We start from the raw sequence: 8,989 nt of genomic DNA on the forward strand, positions 1-8,989 counted from the left end.
TAAGAGAGAGGAAGAGGGCAAGAGCAAGAGAGAGAGAGTAAGAGAAGAAGAGGGGGAGTAAGAGAGAGAGGAGGGGGCAAGCAGCCCCTTTTATAGTGGATCAGGCTACCTGGCAGTTGCCAGGTAACTGTGGGGAGGAGCATACCTGGCTGTTGCCAGGTAACTGGGGAGGTGGAGTTTAGACGGAATACTAACATTCCACCGTTTTGGTTTAATTAAAAAAGAAAAAATTAGAAAGAGGTGACTGTGAAGTAGGAATAGGGACGTCGTGATATCTGGCTACTTCCTGCTGGCATTGGGGGCAACGTGTCTCTAGGGGAAACACAGAAGAATGGGTATGGGGGTGTTTGTCCGGTCGTAGGAGAATTGGCTGTTTCCTGCTGTCCAGGGTCCATGGAGCCATCTGAGGACAGGTCAGAAGGAGCAGGTCCAGTAGAAGCAGCTGTGTATGTGTCAGGAGATGGAGCATCTAGAGGTTGCTTCTCTGGAGTTGTTCTGGGTGTGCCTGGACTTGACAAGATGTAGGGAATAAGATTAAGTACATTTGGGGAAAGAAAATTTTTCTAAGATGTACATTTGAAACCCAGAGGGATCCCACCCTTTGGAATAGGTAAGTGGGAAGTTTAGGCAGATATACTTATCCAGATGGCATCTATTTGGTCCATGAAAGGTAAATCTGAGTGGATTTCCTGTAGCTTGTAAGTTTACAAAAGAGATAACAGCATGAGTTAACAACACGAGCAGTCTTTAAGATGAACCTTTGTTGGATCGTATAGTGGCATGTTTTATTAGAGGTAGGCAAGTTTATAGGAACTCAGATATTAGGACAGTGGCATAGTAAGAAGAGGAAATAAGAAGCATTTAATTGATGGCAACTGAGTTTAAGTAATGAGGTAACAGATAATATCTGTGAAAGCTTAGCTGTCAATGTAGTCAGAAGTCTGAAAGAGTAAACAATAATCTAGCAGTTATATATTATTTTAAAAATGACAGAGTCCACTAGCCAGCAGTTCCCATGGTCTCCATAGTTTCTTGAGCGAAGTCAGTTTGGCTTCCAAGCACAGAAGGCGCAGGGCTTTCTCTCTGTGGAATGGATACGCGTGACATGAGAAATGACTTACCTTGGTTTAGCCAAGTCATTTGACTCACAGCATCCAGTTTAGCCCACTGCATTTGTTAGTGACCATATCATCGCATGTAATCCAGGCTGTATCTTCTAGGTGTCCAAGTCTTCTGAAACCATCTTGGGTCAACTGTTACAGGCTTTGGGAGTTCTGTCGGCTACAAACTTAAATATACTATTAGCAGACTTCTGACAGGATTGAGAGCCATAAGGTTTGGTTGTAACTGAATAGAATTTAATAGCAGTAGTAAAAATCTATTAAGACAGGATAGGAAAGAGTTTTAAGTAGCTTTGGCGGGTTCTGTAGGTAGAGAAAAGCACATTTTAGTATTAGCAAGAAAACATTTGGCTAGGAACAGAATAAGAAAGCTGGCAATAGTGGCATACGATCAAATGGCTGGCAGGTTGGGGCTATGGGCCTGCAGCTGAGGGCAGAGGTCAGGTCCGCTGTGGCGGTAGGGTGGGACTTCCTATTAGCAGCCGGAAGTCACTGCCCAGTGCCTTTAGTGGCTAGGGTCTGCACTCACTTTACAGGAAAGCTGGGGCTATGGGCCCGCAGCTGAGGGCATAGTTGTTGCAGGTCGGGTCGCTGTGGCGGTAGGGTGGGACTTCCTATTAGCAGCTGGAAGTCACTGCCCAGTGCCTTTAGCGGCTAGTCTGCACTCACTTTACAGGTCCCGGGCAGAATGTAAGAAGTAGACCCAGAGCAGAGCTAAGGAACAGAGGGGAAGGGAGCAAGCAGGGTCCTGGACCCGCTGCTTTTCAGGCGAACCAGCTGAGCCAAATGGTCACAACCAGTCGCAAATGACAGAGAAGGCAAAATGGGAAAGAGGCCTGTATCAGCAGGTGGCGGACTGACCCTTGGGGCAGACACACTAGGGACTAGAGCTTGGAGCCAGTGCTCCTGCGAGAGAGAACAGTCTGTCCAGGCCCGGCCTGGGGTACTCAGCTGCGAGAAACTGTCTCAAGAGTAGAGGGGATGTGTCTCACCCAAGAGGAGTTCTAGAAGGAGGGTCAGGGAAGGAAAGGGTTAGCTCTGAGCTCAAATCTTTCTTGGGACCATGAGGATGGTTACTCTGATCAGTGGCGGATGGCTAAAAAAACCTGAGGTTAGGAACAGACAGAACACATGGAGGGATTAGAGCAAAAGTAGATTGGATATAGGTAATTTTTTCCTTTACCAGACTGCTGTATGTATGTATGAAGACCCTTTTAAATGACTGGGTCTAGTGTGCCATTAGGTGGCCATTTTAAACCATTACCTAGAGTATACCGAATCCAGACTTCATTGTAGAGATGTATCAATTTGGAAGGCCTCAAAGTAGGCGTTAATTTTAGAGATCTGAGGTTTTTAAGGAGACAACCCAGTGGGGTGCCTGAGAGTGCGGCCGAAGACAATGTAGCGCCTATTGGGTGACAGGGAGGGCTTACCAAGCTATCGTATCGGCGTCCCGATAGAAAGGCGGTAAGAAATCAGCCAACGGCCTGGGTAACCAGGTCGTCACGAGGTTACCCAAGGGGCTAGCACGAACTCCCGGAGTTCGGCGGGAAGCAATTTACCCTGGTACCAGGCTTTCGACAGCTGCTAGAGCTAAGTGGGAGGGAGGGTGTAAATTGCTTTCGAGGGAAGGGAAGTCACCCAGTGGCCAATGTCCTAAATAGTGGTTCGGCTAGGAGGCTAGTCATAGGGACCAGGGCAAACAAATGCCAACACTTCACCGCCCAAGGAAGACTGGCCAGGTCTTATTTGGATGGCTAGGGTCCCTCCCAGCCAATTGAAATTTCCTTACCAATAAGCCGGTGTTTGTTTGAAGAAATATGCAGTCTGGTATCAGGAAAGAGGAACCACGAGGTCTGTGTGTGGGCCTGTCTGGCTGCCTAAGCCATGTGGCAGAGTACCACGTGGTGGGCCGCAGGCGTACTTAGTCTGCAGCAGCGGTGGAAATTAACGCAGTCGGTGATGGCAGATAGCAGCGATGGAGTCCACGCAGCGTAGAGGCGGTGGTGGCGGCGGGTGGCAGGTCCGGCGGGCGCAAGGCTGCGGCGCTGCCAAGCTCGGCCTCGGCCAGAACAGCAGCGGCGGCGGTGGCAGCGGCAGTGGCGGGCCCAAACCGCGTGGCGTCCGCGGTCCTGCCTGGCCACCGCAGCTAGTGGCTGTGGCGGTTCCCGGACAGCGTGCGCCACCACAACCGGCGGCGGTGGCGCAGCGCGGTCCGCGGCAGGCCACATGTCGTCGGTCCTTTTAAACCGCCCGCCGGTGTCCCCACGCCTGCGCCAGGCCGCCCGGTTACAGCATCCAGCAGCTGCCCCGAAGTTTTCATATCCGGCACCATTGTTGTTGTTTTAAGAAGAAGTCCGACCGCAGCTCAGAACAGACCACTCCAGACCATGCGGTTCCAAGGGGGAGAAAGTTTATTCAGGGGAAAGGGCAAAGGTGGGGAGAGAAGAGAAGTAGAGGCCGGCCATGACCACGTGGAGAGACAGAAAGGTGGGGGAGGGGACAGAGAGGCAAGAGGCAAGAGGGTAAGAGAGAGGAAGAGGGCAAGAGCAAGAGAGAGAGAGTAAGAGAAGAAGAGGGGGAGTAAGAGAGAGAGGAGGGGGCAAGCAGCCCCTTTTATAGTGGATCAGGCTACCTGGCAGTTGCCAGGTAACTGTGGGGAGGAGCATACCTGGCTGTTGCCAGGTAACTGGGGAGGTGGAGTTTAGACGGAATACTAACACAGAGCCCATTCTGTCCTCTCTCTCTCTCTCTCTCTCTCTCTCTCTCTCTCTCTCTCTCTCTGCCTCTCTCTGTCTCTCTGTCTCTCTCTTTCTCTCTCTGGTTGTTTATATATTCTGGATATTATCCTCTGTCAGATGTATAGCTGGTAAAGATTTTTTTCCCATTCTGTGGGTTTCCTCTTCACTCAGTTTCTTTTCCTTCACCGTGCAGAAGCCTTTTAGTTTCAGGAGATCCCACTTCTCAATTGTTGGCTTTGATTCTTGGACCAGTAAACATTTTTAAATACAGACCAAGTAAGTTATGGAACTAATCCCCAGATAAGGAAAAAGGAAGGGAGGGGTTCCTTAGCAACCCAAAGTGCTTTATGCAGGGAAGGGAAACTTCCAGAGCTCAATTCCATTTAAATAGAGTGACAGGGGAGGGCAGTCACACACTAAAAAGAATGGCTTAGAAACACAAATGAAGAGAAATGGTCTCCTGGCTGGCGCCGAGCTGGAGATAGTAATGGCTCTGCACATGGGATCCTCAGAGCCTTAAAAGAAAGCCTGGTGGATAGATAAAAACATTAAATCCTACTGAATAACTCAAGTTTCAAATGATAAAAACGTGATGATAGGTTCGGCGCGTTTTGGGAAACAGGTCTCCCTGCCTGGCAGTGCTTGGTTCACCCCCTCCAGATAAGAGGCCGGGCTGGGCGGACAGGATGATCTGGAAGAGTGGTGTGAGTTCACTGATAGCAGCAAGGATCCAGCAAGGATCCAGAGCAAAGTGAGGCAGATTCCTGGAAGTCCACCTGTTCTCCCTAGGGCTGGGGAACTCGCCCAGCTCTAAGGAATGGCCACCTTTCCAAGCTCCTGCCTAGAAGGCACATGGTAGAACTAACTGGCTTTAGTATTGAGTAGGGGTAAAAGGGACTGGCTCCCCCAAATCTTTCCTAGGATATCCACAGGAGCTAACTGAGCCAGAGGGCCAGATGTAATCAGTCCAGGTCACGCCCATTAGCATCCATTAACATTGTCACCACCTGTTGGTGTCTTTGAAATTCAAGAGATTTTGTTTTGGCAGCTAGAAAGCTAACCTGAGACCCTCAGGAGACTGAGGACAATGGGAGCTGGGAAACTGCTATCCCTTATCAACGTCTCTGGGAAAGGACTCTGCTCAACCTCTCTGGCAGGTTTCGCTCATTTGCAAGAAGCTTGGGATAGGTAAGAACATCCATCAAAGACTTGCTGTGTAGCTGACATTCGCCCTTCTGAGACTGTTATCTTCTCTACAAAGCAGAAATTATGATAATAGAAATTATGGTGTGTGTGTGTGTGTGCATGTGGGTGTGGTGTTGTACGTGTGTGTGGTGTGTGGTGTGTGGTGTGTATGTGTGGTGTGTATGCATGTGTGTGTAGTATGTGTATGTGTGTGTGTGTTGTGTGTGTGTTGTGTGTGTGGTATGTGTGTGTGGTGTGTGTTATGTGTGTGTGGTGTGTGTGTATTGTGTGTGTGGTGTGTATGTGGAATGTGTGTGTGGTGTGTGTGTGTGTGGTGTGGTATGTGTGTGTGTGTGGTGTGTGTGTGTGTGTGTGGTATGTGTGTGTGTGCCCGCACGCATTCACATTGTGCACAAAGAGGAACATTCATCAGAAGTGAAGGGTTTCTAAAAACTGAATATTTTCCTCCTTTTTAAAAGTATATCCAAATGACAGCGTGGACGAGAGCACACTCACCCACTGAGCTGATGGAAATAGCATTCTTCATTCAGGACCCCATTGTGTCACGTCAGAGAGAATGCTCTTTAGAGATTATGAAGTGTCTTATTGGAAAGCTCCAGTAAGCCGCATCTTGTTTCCTTCAGAATTTCTGGAAAGTTCTTCTAGGATGTTCAACATGATTCACGGTGCTCCCACATCACTGAAAGGAATCAAAGGGTGTCTGTGGGTTGGAATTAGCTCATGTTGCCACAACAACATGAAGGATCTCTCAGAACTGGATTTTAACCAACGCTCATTTTCATCAAAGCAGAGTAGTGGTTAGGGCTTCTGAAATTCGCTCCAACTGCATAACTAGCTCATTTGGGGTTTAGTCTTCTCCATCGCTTTGATGTGTATAGATTGCTTTATTTTGTAATCTTTTCATAGAGCTGTTTTGTGATTGTTTGACTGTTGGGCCCTTTCTCTCAATCCTTGGGATTTTAAAACATTGCCTGCCATAGGCAAGCTCTAGACCACTCTGCCAAGAGTGAATAATGGGATTGAAACCCCCACACAGGCAAGGAGTATCTGAGAACCTAGTGTAGTCGGCTTAAGTGCACACTAGATCAAGGATAAACGCTTCACCAACTCTGGGATTTGTGTTTTAAGAATCCCTCTCGTCTAACTGATGCTGATGACAGTCGGCCTTCAGGGGTAGAAGGGATAGATGGGTACCTGTCACTCTTTGGACAGTTCCACCTAGTGACTTGTCCAACAGGCCACCACACTCTGCGGTTTTTGTTTGTTTGTTTGTTTGTTTTGTTAAGATTTATTTATTTTTTATTTATATGAGCACACTGCAGCTGTCTTCAGACACACACCAGATGAGGGCACACAACCTCTCTGTCCTCTGAATGCACATATGCAGAAATGTACAACCAAAAACTCAGGTATATGCAACACACACACACACACACTTGACTTGCAATACACAAAAAGAAAAAAAGAAAAGAAAATTCAATATTCTCAAGAGTCAACTGAGTGGCTCTTTCCACCCAGAGCAGACCATTTATCACCAGTTGTCACACTCTTACCTCTGCACAGGTGGCTCTGGAGGGGAGTCTGAGAAGAGACATTAGAGGAAAGCTAGGTTACCCCCTGAACAGTGAGTGTCCTGGGAATGTGAGACATTTCACAATGCTCTACTTTCACTTTAAAATGCTAGAGAGGAATTCAGTCAGATTTCTCTCAGTCATGGATTTTCATCATTAAAGTAGAACATGACGTGGTCCTGCTGCAGCGTGGTTTGTACTGCCACCAGAAATCATGCTTATGTCTGTGGCATACAATGTCACTGGAGAACCTGCAAATGGCATGGTCTGTGCCGTCTTGAGGAACCATGTAGAAGTCCATACTCCATGCTCCATGTGCCTGCTGACTGTAAAGGGCCAGGAAGCTATTTTGTAGTGGCATCAATGACTAAAGTCCCACAGTTCAGAAAGAGAGTCATTGAAGGCTCTATGACAACCTTAGCCCCCTACACACACTCAATCCAAAGAGTAAAAGCCTAGACTGGAAACCATTGAAAAGAATTCTTTAAAAGTATTATTTTTTAAGGACGCTGAAGTGAAGCTCTCCACAATTGGTGGCTTCTCATGGGACTGTGGCTAGGAAAGGACTCAGTTTTCTTCAAGGAGCTGGCCACTGGGAGTTTGACCATGCTCCAGTGAGCATATGGGCAACACAAATTGGACTTGTGTTTTGGGGGGAAGAGAGTTGGTTTTGTCTTCTTTTTTAGAGGGGTCATAAATGTGAGGAGTGGACCCGGGAGGACTGGAAAGTGACTGTGATCAGGGTGTATCACACCAATTCTGTGAAATTCCCAAATAATCAATGAACACATTATGTTGGGGGGAAAAGGAGCACATGAGTTAACTCAGTCTTCAGAATGCACCCATGTTTCAAAATAAAAAGCAAAAGTTACCTTCACAGTGTCACGGGTTGTCTGTAAGACAGTGAAAGGCAGCCTTGTTCCTGGTTGAGCTAAGGTTAGAAACCCCGGTGACCCTAGGGACAGCATGTGTTTTGCCTGGTTCCTGACACAGGGCCGCAGCCCTTCATAGATTTGTGGCCATCAATCATGTAAGGGCAAGGGCCCAAGCCCCTCTACAGGTAGAGGATGTGACCTGTGGTCACATAGGCTCAAGACAGATCTCAATTTTAATGAGGTACCTAAAGGCCCCATTAACCAGTTAAGGGCTTAATAAAGGGCTTAGCCAGTTAAGCTTCCCTTCCCACATACTCCTCCCTACAAAAGGTATTTAACCTCAGGCCCACCTTGAGAAAACTGGGGTACAGTTTTTACTCATCCACTTTCCTCCATGACAATAAAAGCCTTAAAACCATGGACTGCCTCTTCTCATCAGGATCCACCATGGGGAGCCATGGAGAAGGCCTTCGCCTACAGAGCCACCATCTAGTCTCCTGTACCAGGCCTCTCTGTGCTCCCAGGCAGACCACCAAGCCAAGCCAAGCTAGCCACCCTCCGACCAAGCCAAGGACTCATTCCAGAAGGACCCAGCTGGAGCTCCACCCTTTCACCCCAGGCTAGACCCAGTGGGGGGATGCTCACTTCGTTCTCAGCTCTTTCTCAGCTCCCAGCCAAGCCTGGGTGCCCAAGAGCCTGAGAACCAGATGGCCCAGCCTCTCAGCAGGCTTGGGGAACCCTGAGCCAGCTACAGCAGGTTCCCTGAAACTCAGACTGCACTCCTCCACCCCCAGAATGGTGTCCCATGGCTTCGCATAGCCTAATACCCACCCAGCAACAGTGTGGGGTTAAGCACAGTCAAAACTCCCACATCCCGCCTCCCTGAGCAGCCTGAGTCCTGTGGAGCGGGGTGTACTCAGGACCCCAACTAACCCCAACCCCTACAGTTGTCATTTGAATCATCCTTAGTAATATGCAAAGCACTTTCCAAGTTGTAACTAAACTGCAAACACGGTAGTGACCCGTGGTGATGGCAGTGACTCAAGAAGCCCACAACTGGCAAATGTCAGAGTTGTTAGTCTGCCTTTCTACAGACTATTCTGTTCTACTCTAGAGTTACAAGTTCTGTGTCCAAACTGTGTAGAATTATTCCTTGGGTTATGTTTCTTGTCCTTTACCTAGTAATTGTAAAGCCAAATCTGATGATCTGAGTATAAAAGGGTTCTTTAAAATGCTTTCTGTTTTGTTTTGTTTGAGGCCATGTCTCATGTAGTGCAGTCTGGCCTCAAACTTTCTATGTATTTAACAATGATTCTGAACATCTGATTCTCCTGCTTCTACTATCAACGCTGGAATTATAAGCACATTCTCCACAGTGAGTTTACTGGGTCCTGGGGGTGGAGCACAGGGCGAGGCAAGCTAGACAAACACTCTATCTTCATTAGCACATTCCGGTTAGTAGAGCCCCTCTGTGA

At 48.1% G+C, this 8,989-nt stretch overlaps 1 long non-coding RNA gene across 1 annotated transcript; it reads left to right on the forward strand.

Moving 5' to 3' along the window:
* The first annotated feature begins 3,887 nt into the window (after positions 1–3,887).
* LOC143441586 (uncharacterized) lies at positions 3,888–8,746 on the forward strand. The gene is made up of 3 exons (XR_013109147.1): positions 3,888–4,138; positions 4,911–5,050; positions 7,954–8,746. It is a non-coding gene; the product is annotated as an uncharacterized LOC143441586 (long non-coding RNA).
* Positions 8,747–8,989: the final 243 nt, after the last annotated feature.

Source organism: Arvicanthis niloticus, chromosome 3, assembly GCF_011762505.2.
Source record: "Arvicanthis niloticus isolate mArvNil1 chromosome 3, mArvNil1.pat.X, whole genome shotgun sequence".
NCBI lineage: Eukaryota > Metazoa > Chordata > Mammalia > Rodentia > Muridae > Arvicanthis > Arvicanthis niloticus.